The sequence below is a fragment of the Eschscholzia californica genome, unplaced genomic scaffold, assembly GCF_041429995.1.
Source record: "Eschscholzia californica isolate CP2 unplaced genomic scaffold, dmEscCali1.0.p SCAF_1, whole genome shotgun sequence".
Classification (NCBI taxonomy): domain Eukaryota; kingdom Viridiplantae; phylum Streptophyta; class Magnoliopsida; order Ranunculales; family Papaveraceae; genus Eschscholzia; species Eschscholzia californica.
Genome location: NW_028238198.1, coordinates 35,820,202 through 35,829,032, shown reverse-complemented (window position 1 = coordinate 35,829,032; position 8,831 = coordinate 35,820,202). Strand labels below are relative to the sequence as shown.

Sequence of the window (8,831 nt, the reverse complement as noted above, 5' to 3'; positions counted from 1 at the left end):
TCGTAGTCAAATATTAATCATGGATCCATTCCCGTCTCTTCTTAAGATACATAGTCTTGGCAAGCAAGAAGAAGTTCAGCAAAATATCATGTTTGACACTCCCATGGTCTCAGACTCGGCCATTCTTGGCATTAGTCAATCGGACCAATCTTCCCGCTTTCGGTCGGGTCGTCCAAACCGACTGGACCGAGGTGATAAATCACGCTTGAACCATCCACGACCCTTATGTGATTATTGTGGTCTTCATGGTCACGTTAGGGCCTCTTGTTATCAACTTCATGGTTACCCAGATCATGTTCTCAAAGCTAGGTCAACTTCGGTTGCAACTGTCCAACAAACTCGGAGGTGCTTACAGCCACTTCAATGTCGGTTGAACAATATCACCACCTCGTCCCTCTTCTCTAAAACCGCGACCAACAGCCTACCTCAACCGATCCTACCTCTCCCTTCATCAACTTGACAAGTATGTCTCTATACTGTAAGCCATGGGTTGTTAATTCAGGAGCCGCAAGGAATATTTGCTCTCTTTTTTCCTTGTTTACTTCTTACACTCTTGCTCCATCAAACTTCTATGTTCGTCTACCAGATGGTTCACGTTCCTGGGTTCACTACATTGGTTCTGTCACTTTCAAATCAAATTTTACTCTAGAAATGGTTCTTCATATCCCTTCTTTTCACTTCAATTTGATTTATGTTTCTCAAATTACAAAGTCTCTTTCTTGTAATGTTAATTTTGATTATATGTCTTGTGTCTTTCAGGACCAAGCAACGACAAGGACGATTGGACTTGGTGATCAATACGATGGATTATATTTTCTATGCATGGAACCTCGTATTTTAGCGTCTTCTTTACCGTTTGATAATTTTTCTTCTTTTAGTATATGGCATTGGCGTCTAGGCCACCCATCTCCTTCCCGTTTTAAGTATTTAGCTAGTCGTTTACCTTGTATGGATTTTTCTTTTATTAATAATATTAATAAAGTTCCATGCACTATTTGTCCGCTTTCTAAAGCTTCCCGTTTACCTTTTCCGATTAGTACTTCAACTACTTCTCACCCTTTTGAATTAGTTCACGCTGACTTATGGGGACCCTTTCCAGTCCTCTCTACTTCTGGAAGTCGTTATTTTCTCACTTTGGTTGACGACTTTAATTGGTGTACATTGATTTTTCTAATGTCAGCCAAATCTGATGTATTCTCTTTCTTTTCCAAAAATTTTAACTACGTTAAAACTCAATTTCGGACTTCCATTCGGATTTTTCGTTCTGACAATGATACGGAGTTTCTCAACTCCAAATTCACTACTTTTTTTTTTCTGATAGTGGGATCCTTCATCAAAGAAGTTGTACCCACACTCCTCAACGAAACGGTGTTGTTGAGAGGGAACATCGTCACATTCTTGAAGTGGCTCGTTCTCTTCGTCTACAAGCACACTTTTCCCTCTCTTTTTGGGAAGAATGTGTCCTCAGCGCCGTTTATCTTATTAATAAACTTCCTACTCCGGTTTTAGACGGATTATCTCCATATGAAAAATTACTTGGTTCTCCACCAAATTTGTCCCATCTTCGTGTTTTTGGATGTTTATGCTATGTTAAATTCACATCCACTAAGTCTACGCTTGATCCAAGAGCTTTTCCTGGTATTTTCCTTGGTTATCCTCATGCTCAAAAGGGCTACAAGGTTCTTAACCTTTCCACAAATCGTATCATCACTTCTCGTGATGTTGTTTTCAAGAAGGACACTTTTCCAATAGCCGATGATCCTTCTTCTTCACCGACCATTCCTACTCCTTCTCCATTTATTCAATCTCGGATGATGGCTCTTTCACTTTCCGGCGTCCTGACGATGTCATCGTTCACCGTCCCAACCACGATGTCCCGTCGGGCGAGTCCTCTCCTTCCACCAACACGACTGATCAGTTGGCTTCCCTTGCCGATGTTGTTGTTCCCAGCTCCCAACATCAGTCCGTAGGTGTCCCTAACGAGCCCAACAACACCAGTTGTTCGGGATCTTCTGCAGGCACTTCCGCTTCTTCACAGCATCCATCTGCGGGTGCCCCTAATGAGACATGGAAATGTCCCATCTGAGTCTCTTAATTTAGACGAGTTAGTCTCTCTAGAGCAGTTACTCTCACGAATTACTCTCTTTTATGTTCAGGTACCCTTTTTCAGAGTTACGCGTGCAAACCGGATAAAATCAGAAAGAATACAGACTAGGGGCATTTTGGTCATTTGTTGATTCTGATTTCTTGGTCAAGATTAGTGTTCGGATGGAAAGTAGAGTCCAAGAAGAGCCCGTAGGCGAAAACGGAAGTCAAATCGGAGTCCGGATCAATAAAATATTCAAGGTCAAAGATTGGGGTCAAAATCATTTGACCAAAACACCTAGAGCCACGTGGCGCAGATCTATCAGGAGGATATGACGCGATCTGACGGTACCAGGAGTTTGTGGTATACTGTCGGGAGGCTTGGTGGGTCTCTCGGGTATTTTCGGGATGAGTTACAGGCCGTGTTTCGGTGCATTGCGATCTGTTTTACTTCGGTGCTCCTGCACACGGGATTTTTCATCCAACGGCAGATGCTTGTCAGATTTGATCTAGCGATCCAGAGGCCACTGTCGTACCTGCTCCAACAGGCCGCGTTGCACGCAATCTTGCTCACTTAACAACCATGCAAACTCGAATTATCCTCTCTCCCGGCTTCTTTAGAAATTTAAACAGTTTAGAGATTGTAGAGAACCGAGAGAGACGGATCTAGGAACGGGCAAATCAGAAGTAGAGAGGGATTGGAAGCTGGTGGTTAAAACAGAAAGTCGAAGTAGAGAGAAGGAGATATAGGGAGAATCGAAACAGAAGAGAGAGACCCGAGAAGAGATAGAGAGAGAAAGAGATTTTCTCTAATATCATGGGAAGATTGATTCGAATTTAAGGAAGGAGAGATGGGTCTATAAAACAGGAGGTATCATCATGGTTTTGGGTATCGGTTTCAGAACAGAAAAGTAGAGAGAGAAAGAGGGAGAACCGAGATCATCACCATCTTTATATTTCGATTTCTTTGTTTTTGTTTTATTTCTTTAATTGTGGTTTCTTTATTTGTGAGAGATAGAGAGATTACAGAGAGATATCGGGTTTGATAGTACAGAACAGAGAAAAGAGCAGTAGAGAGAGAAAGATAACCGAGAGTGATCATTCGAAGTGTTTCTTAGCTTTTAATTTTTTTGCTTTCCTTTTATAATCTCTGTTATTTTAGTGAGAGAGAGAGAGAGATTAAAGAGAAATATAGAAAGTTAGAAAGAGAGACAGAGAATTATTGTAGAGAGAGAGAAGAACAGAAACTCAGTTTCTTTTTGAAATTAATTTGATTTTCGATTTTCTCTTTCTTTTTGTTGTTTCCTGTTTAGTGAGAGAGCAAGAAATAACATAGATAGAGAGATTAAAGTGAGAGAAACAGGAGGTTGGAGTGAGAAACAGGAGGTTGGAGAAGGTGAGAAAATAAATTTCCAGAGAGGAAAATATTTCCGGGAAGACGAGAAAATCGTTTTCCCAGAGGGTGCGTTTGGCAGATTTCCGGGAAAAACAGAAGGAAATCAATTCCTTAAGGGTCTGTTTGGTGGCAGAAGCACAGAAAAGTAAGTTTCTTTCTTCTTTTTCTTCTATTACTTCAAATATTTATCGTTTCTAGCATGAGTAGCTAAGTCCTTTATATCTAGGGTTTTAGATGAAGTTTAAATAATTATTCTAATGATAAATTTATTACAGTTTTTATTATTTTAACGATAATATCTTCCGGGTTTTTTAGACCGTTCATGGACTGAAAACCTGAGTTATACAAAGAACTATCGAATTAGACCAAAATTAATTTGTCCTTAGAATTGTTAGGAAAACGGATTCGAAAACCCTAGGTTCCCTTTTTCTGAATACCGACTTATTTCTTTGTTTATTTATTTTTTTGTTTTATTTTTATTAAACCTCCATCAAACCATTTTTAAATCTCAATAGTTTTAAGGTCAGAATCAATTTAACTTAGTCTCTGAGGAACGAACCGGTCTTACCGGAACTATTACTTGACGCCCGTATACTTGCGGGTGGAAACCTTTTTAGGGTAACCTTTTAGGCCCATCAAGTTTTTGGCGCCGCTGCCGGGGACTTAGTTTAAATTTAATCTAATTTTATTTCTATTTTTTTTTTTTAGTAAGTTTATATTTTTGGACACTTTTACTTGCTTTTCCGTTTTTGGTGTAGAAAAACACTAAGGAGCAAAGGAGAAGGCGCAACAAGGAGAAGAGCTCAAGAAGAAGAATTTACATTTTTTGTTATTTATATTTTATTTTATTTTTTTTGTGAGAGAGAGACTTTTTAGACTTTCTAGTTTTATTTTTTTATTTTTTTAAGTTTTGACCCTAATTTAAAGGGCTAAATTGTAACCGAAAAAAAAACCAAAACGAAGTCTCGGAACATTCGCGGGTCATCTACAAAGGTCATCGCCCGTCTTGAACGGGAGGTAAATTTCTTGAACACCCACGAATCTCCTGTCAGTGGGTTTTTGGTGTGAATTCGTGTGCTTAATTGCTGTGACCGAACTGTTTAGTGTAATCATTCTAGTAAGGGCACTAACCCAGTTACAAGATAAGAAACGGATTTCATCACCGTTCTCTTGCCCACATAGGTAACAACATTCACGAACCCAAACCTTACTTAAAAAGCTAAAATATTATTTAGACATCAGCCCCTAAGGTATCGAGCTCATAAGACCCTTCAAAAACAACTCGGGAAATTGACTCTTATCTAGGCATTCTCAGAGGAAAGTTTGTAAACAATTCTTGTCAAAAAGGCCGCCTCGAGAAGAGGAAACGTTTGCCGAAGGAAGACGGCTATCACAACGTTCATCGTTGGTTGTCTTCCTGGAGAATTGTCTACCGACTACTCTGGTCGAGTAACCTTTATAAACAGTCAAAGTTCAAGTGTTGTGGAGAAGTAGGAGCTGTCTAGATTTGTAGGGTGAATCTGACAAACCTGTCTATTGTCTAGATTTTGTTTAGGTTGCTTGGTGGAGTCAGACTGTTTGTGTTTGCTTTCCTATAGGTTCCTCGTAGTGATTCTTTGGTTCGAATATCCTTGGTCGTTGGGCTCTAGTTTATGCCCAAAAGATATCGTGATAAGAGAGGTCGTTTCATCAGTAGAGAAGCACATTTAAGTAATCTTTTAGCGAGTCTCTCTTTGAGTGACACTATGGGTGAGAATCTAAACCAAGCCAGGGATGGAAATCAGCCTATGACACTTAGGGATTACATGAATCCCACTAGAACGTGTCAACCGTCATGCATACAGTTACCCCAATGCACGACTCAATTCGAGTTGAAACCGAGCACTATTCAAATGCTCCCTGTTTTTCGTGGGGTTGAGAACGAGAATCCCTACTACCATGTTAGGGATTTCGAAGAAATCTGTGGGACTATGAATTTCCCCAATATGCCTGACGAAATATTGAGACTTAGGTTGTTCCCTTTCTCACTGAAGGAGAAAGCAAAATCTTGGTTGTATGCCTTACAACCCCATTCCATTACTACATGGGAAGAATTGAGCAGTGCATTCCTTCTGAAATTCTTCCCGAAACACAAAACTACCTCTTTAAGGCAAAGTCTTAACAGTTTTGTGCAGCAAGAAGACGAATCTCTCTATAAATATCTTGAGAGATTTAAAGAAATCTTACTACAGTGTCCACACCATGGTTTTGAAAAAATCAGATTAGTCCAGATTCTCTATGACGGACTAAATTACCCAACTACATCCATGGTAGAATCATTCTGTGGTGGCGGTTTTACTCATAAATCACGCCGATGATTGCATGGCTTTTCTGGAAGATCTAGCTGAGAAATCCCAGCAATGGGAAACTTCTAGAGGACCTCCTACTAGGGCTAATCCTACTCCGAATAAAGCTGGCATCTATAGAGTTGATGAGTCAGATCTTAAACTCGCCGCCATGACGAGAAGGATAGAAGCCCTAGAACTTGGTCAGCCTAAAGCATTCAGGGAGGATCCCACTCAAGTCATGAGTGTTGGAAATGAATCCATCTCTTATCCGTGCTCGGTCTGTGGAGACCCATCTCATACTGGAAATAAGTGTACCTTATTTTTTGTTCCTGACGAAAAAGAGCATGCTAATGCTCTTTATCTAAACTCTAGGCAAGATAACCGTCAGAAATATGATCCTTATTCGAACACTTATAATCCGGGTTGGAGAAATTACCCCAATATTTCTTGGTCAAAGGGTCAGGGTCAGGGCCAGATTAGTAGTTCAATGAACCATCCTGGGTTTAATGCTCCTAGGAATCCTTATGCTCAAAACCAGGGTCAATCTAGTACCCAATATCCTTCTCAAAACAGTGAGTCTTTAGAGGAAACCATGAAGCAACTAGCTAAAACCCATAGAGAGTCTATGCAACAGACCAACCAGGCTATACAACAGACCAACCAGGCTTTACAACAGACTAACCAGACTGTACAAGAGACCAACCAAGCTGTAACTAGTTTAAGAACCGAGGTAGGTCAACTTAGAGAAGCCCTTAGGCAGAGAGAACAGGGTATATTTCCTAGCCAACCAGAGCCAAACCCGAAGGGTAAAATGGACCAGGCCAATGCAATAACCACCCTTAGAAGTGGTAGGGCAATTGACAATAAGGTAGGAGTTCCCGAAGATAATGAACAAAACTCTGAACCACCAACCTTACCAACTAGTACCCCTAGTAAAGAGCCTGTGAAGGCTCCTGAGTCTGAAAACCTGCCCATTGTACCTGAGCCATATGTCCCTAGAGCCCCTTATCCTCAGCGTCTGGTAGAACCTAAGAAGAAATCTCAGTTTGAGGAGATAATGGAAATGTTCAAATAGGTTAGTATTAACATTCCATTATTAGATGCCATTAAACAGATCCCGTCTTACGCTAAATTCCTTAAAGACATATGTACTAGAAAGCGTAAGATGAACGTGCATAAGAAAGTCTTCTTGACTAATCAAGTGAGTTCTATTATCCAACAAACCCTTCCATCTAAGTACAAAGACCCAGGAAGTCCTACGTTACCATGCACCATAGGAGAACATGAGATCGAACGAGCATTATTAGATCTAGGTGCTAGTGTTAACCTCCTTCCTTACTCGGTGTACTTACAGTTAGGTTTAGGGGAAATAAAACCCACTCCTATAGTTCTCCAGTTGGCGGATCGGTCTATTAGACGACCACGTGGAATAGTGGAAGATGTTTTAATAAAAGTTGGTGAATTCATCTTTCCTGTAGATTTCATCATCTTGGATACCGACCCTGTTCGTGATACCCAGAGTCAGATTCCAGTCATTTTAGGACGACCATTCTTAGCCACATCAGATGCTGTCATATATTGTAGGAGTGGACTCTTAAAATTATCTTTTGGAAACATGACTGTAGAGATGAACATCTATAAAGCTGGACTTTTTCCAGATGATGTTGAGGATTTTACCGAGTTGAATCTGATAGATATGTTTGTTCAGGATTCTTTACCTGAAACTTTATCTGAGGATCCCTTAGAAACACTGTTGGCTCATTTTGGCTTAGACTTTGATGAGGAGGGAAGTATCAATGAGGTAAATGCTTTGCTGGATTCTACCCCATTACTGGATACTGATAAGTGGAAAGCGAAAGTTGAACCCCTCATTTTGTCAAAGCCAATTGACTCGCCAACTTTAGAGACAAATCAACTATCATTGACCAATGAGTTCAGTGGTCCATCTATCCCAGAGTTGTCTACATCCACAGAAAAACCACCTTCCTTAGAATTGAAACCCTTGCCCGACAATTTAAAGTATTCGTTTCTAGGCCCATCTGAAACTCTACCTGTCATTATTGCTTCTGAGTTAGAAAAAGAACAGGAAAGTAGACTGTTAGATGTCCTTAGAAACCACAAAGAGGCCTTAGGGTGGTCAATATCAGATTTAAAGGGTATAAGTCCTTCTGTTTGCATGCACCATATCTACCTAGAAGAGGATGCTAAACCGTCGAGGGAAATGCAACGTAGACTTAACCCTCACATGAAGGAGGTAGTTAGAGCTGAAGTCCTGAAATTATTAGGTGCGGGTATCATATACCCTATTTCAGATAGTACTTGGGTCAGTCCTGTTCAAACTGTACCCAAGAAATCAGGCATTACTGTAGTCAAGAACGAAGCAAATGAGTTAATACCCACCAGGATGACCACTGGGTGGCGTGTTTGTGTTGACTACAGGAAATTGAACACGGTCACGAGGAAAGACCATTTTCCTCTTCCTTTCATTGATCAGATGTTAGAGAGACTAGCTGGGCATAGCTACTACTGTTTCTTAGATGGCTATCCTGGCTATAATCAGATTCCTATAGCCCCTGAAGACCAAGAGAAAACCACTTTTACCTGTCCATTTGGAACTTATGCTTATCGTCGGATGCCTTTTGGGCTGTGTAATGCACCCGCCACTTTTCAAAGATGTATGATGAGCATATTTTCAGATATGGTAGAGAGGTTTCTCGAGGTCTTTATGGATGATTTTTCAGTCTTTGGCTCATCATTCGATCAATGTCTGCATCACCTCACACTTGTGTTGGTACGATGCAAAGAGAAGAACTTAGTTCTTAATTGGGAGAAATGTCACTTTATGGTTCGCTCAGGAATAGTCTTAGGGCATGTCATTTCGGAAAAGGGCATTGAAGTAGATAAAGCAAAGGTTGAGTTGATAAAAAGCCTCCCAGTCCCTAAAACGGTCAAAGATATTCGATCGTTCTTAGGACATGCTGGATTTTATCGGCGGTTTATCAAAGATTTCAGCAAGATATCTA

The 8,831-nt window shown here is 40.5% G+C and overlaps 1 pseudogene; it reads left to right on the top strand.

The window, feature by feature from the left end:
- Positions 1-6,400: 6,400 nt before the first annotated feature.
- On the top strand, positions 6,401-8,255 carry LOC147566435 (uncharacterized; annotated as a pseudogene).
- Positions 8,256-8,831: the final 576 nt, after the last annotated feature.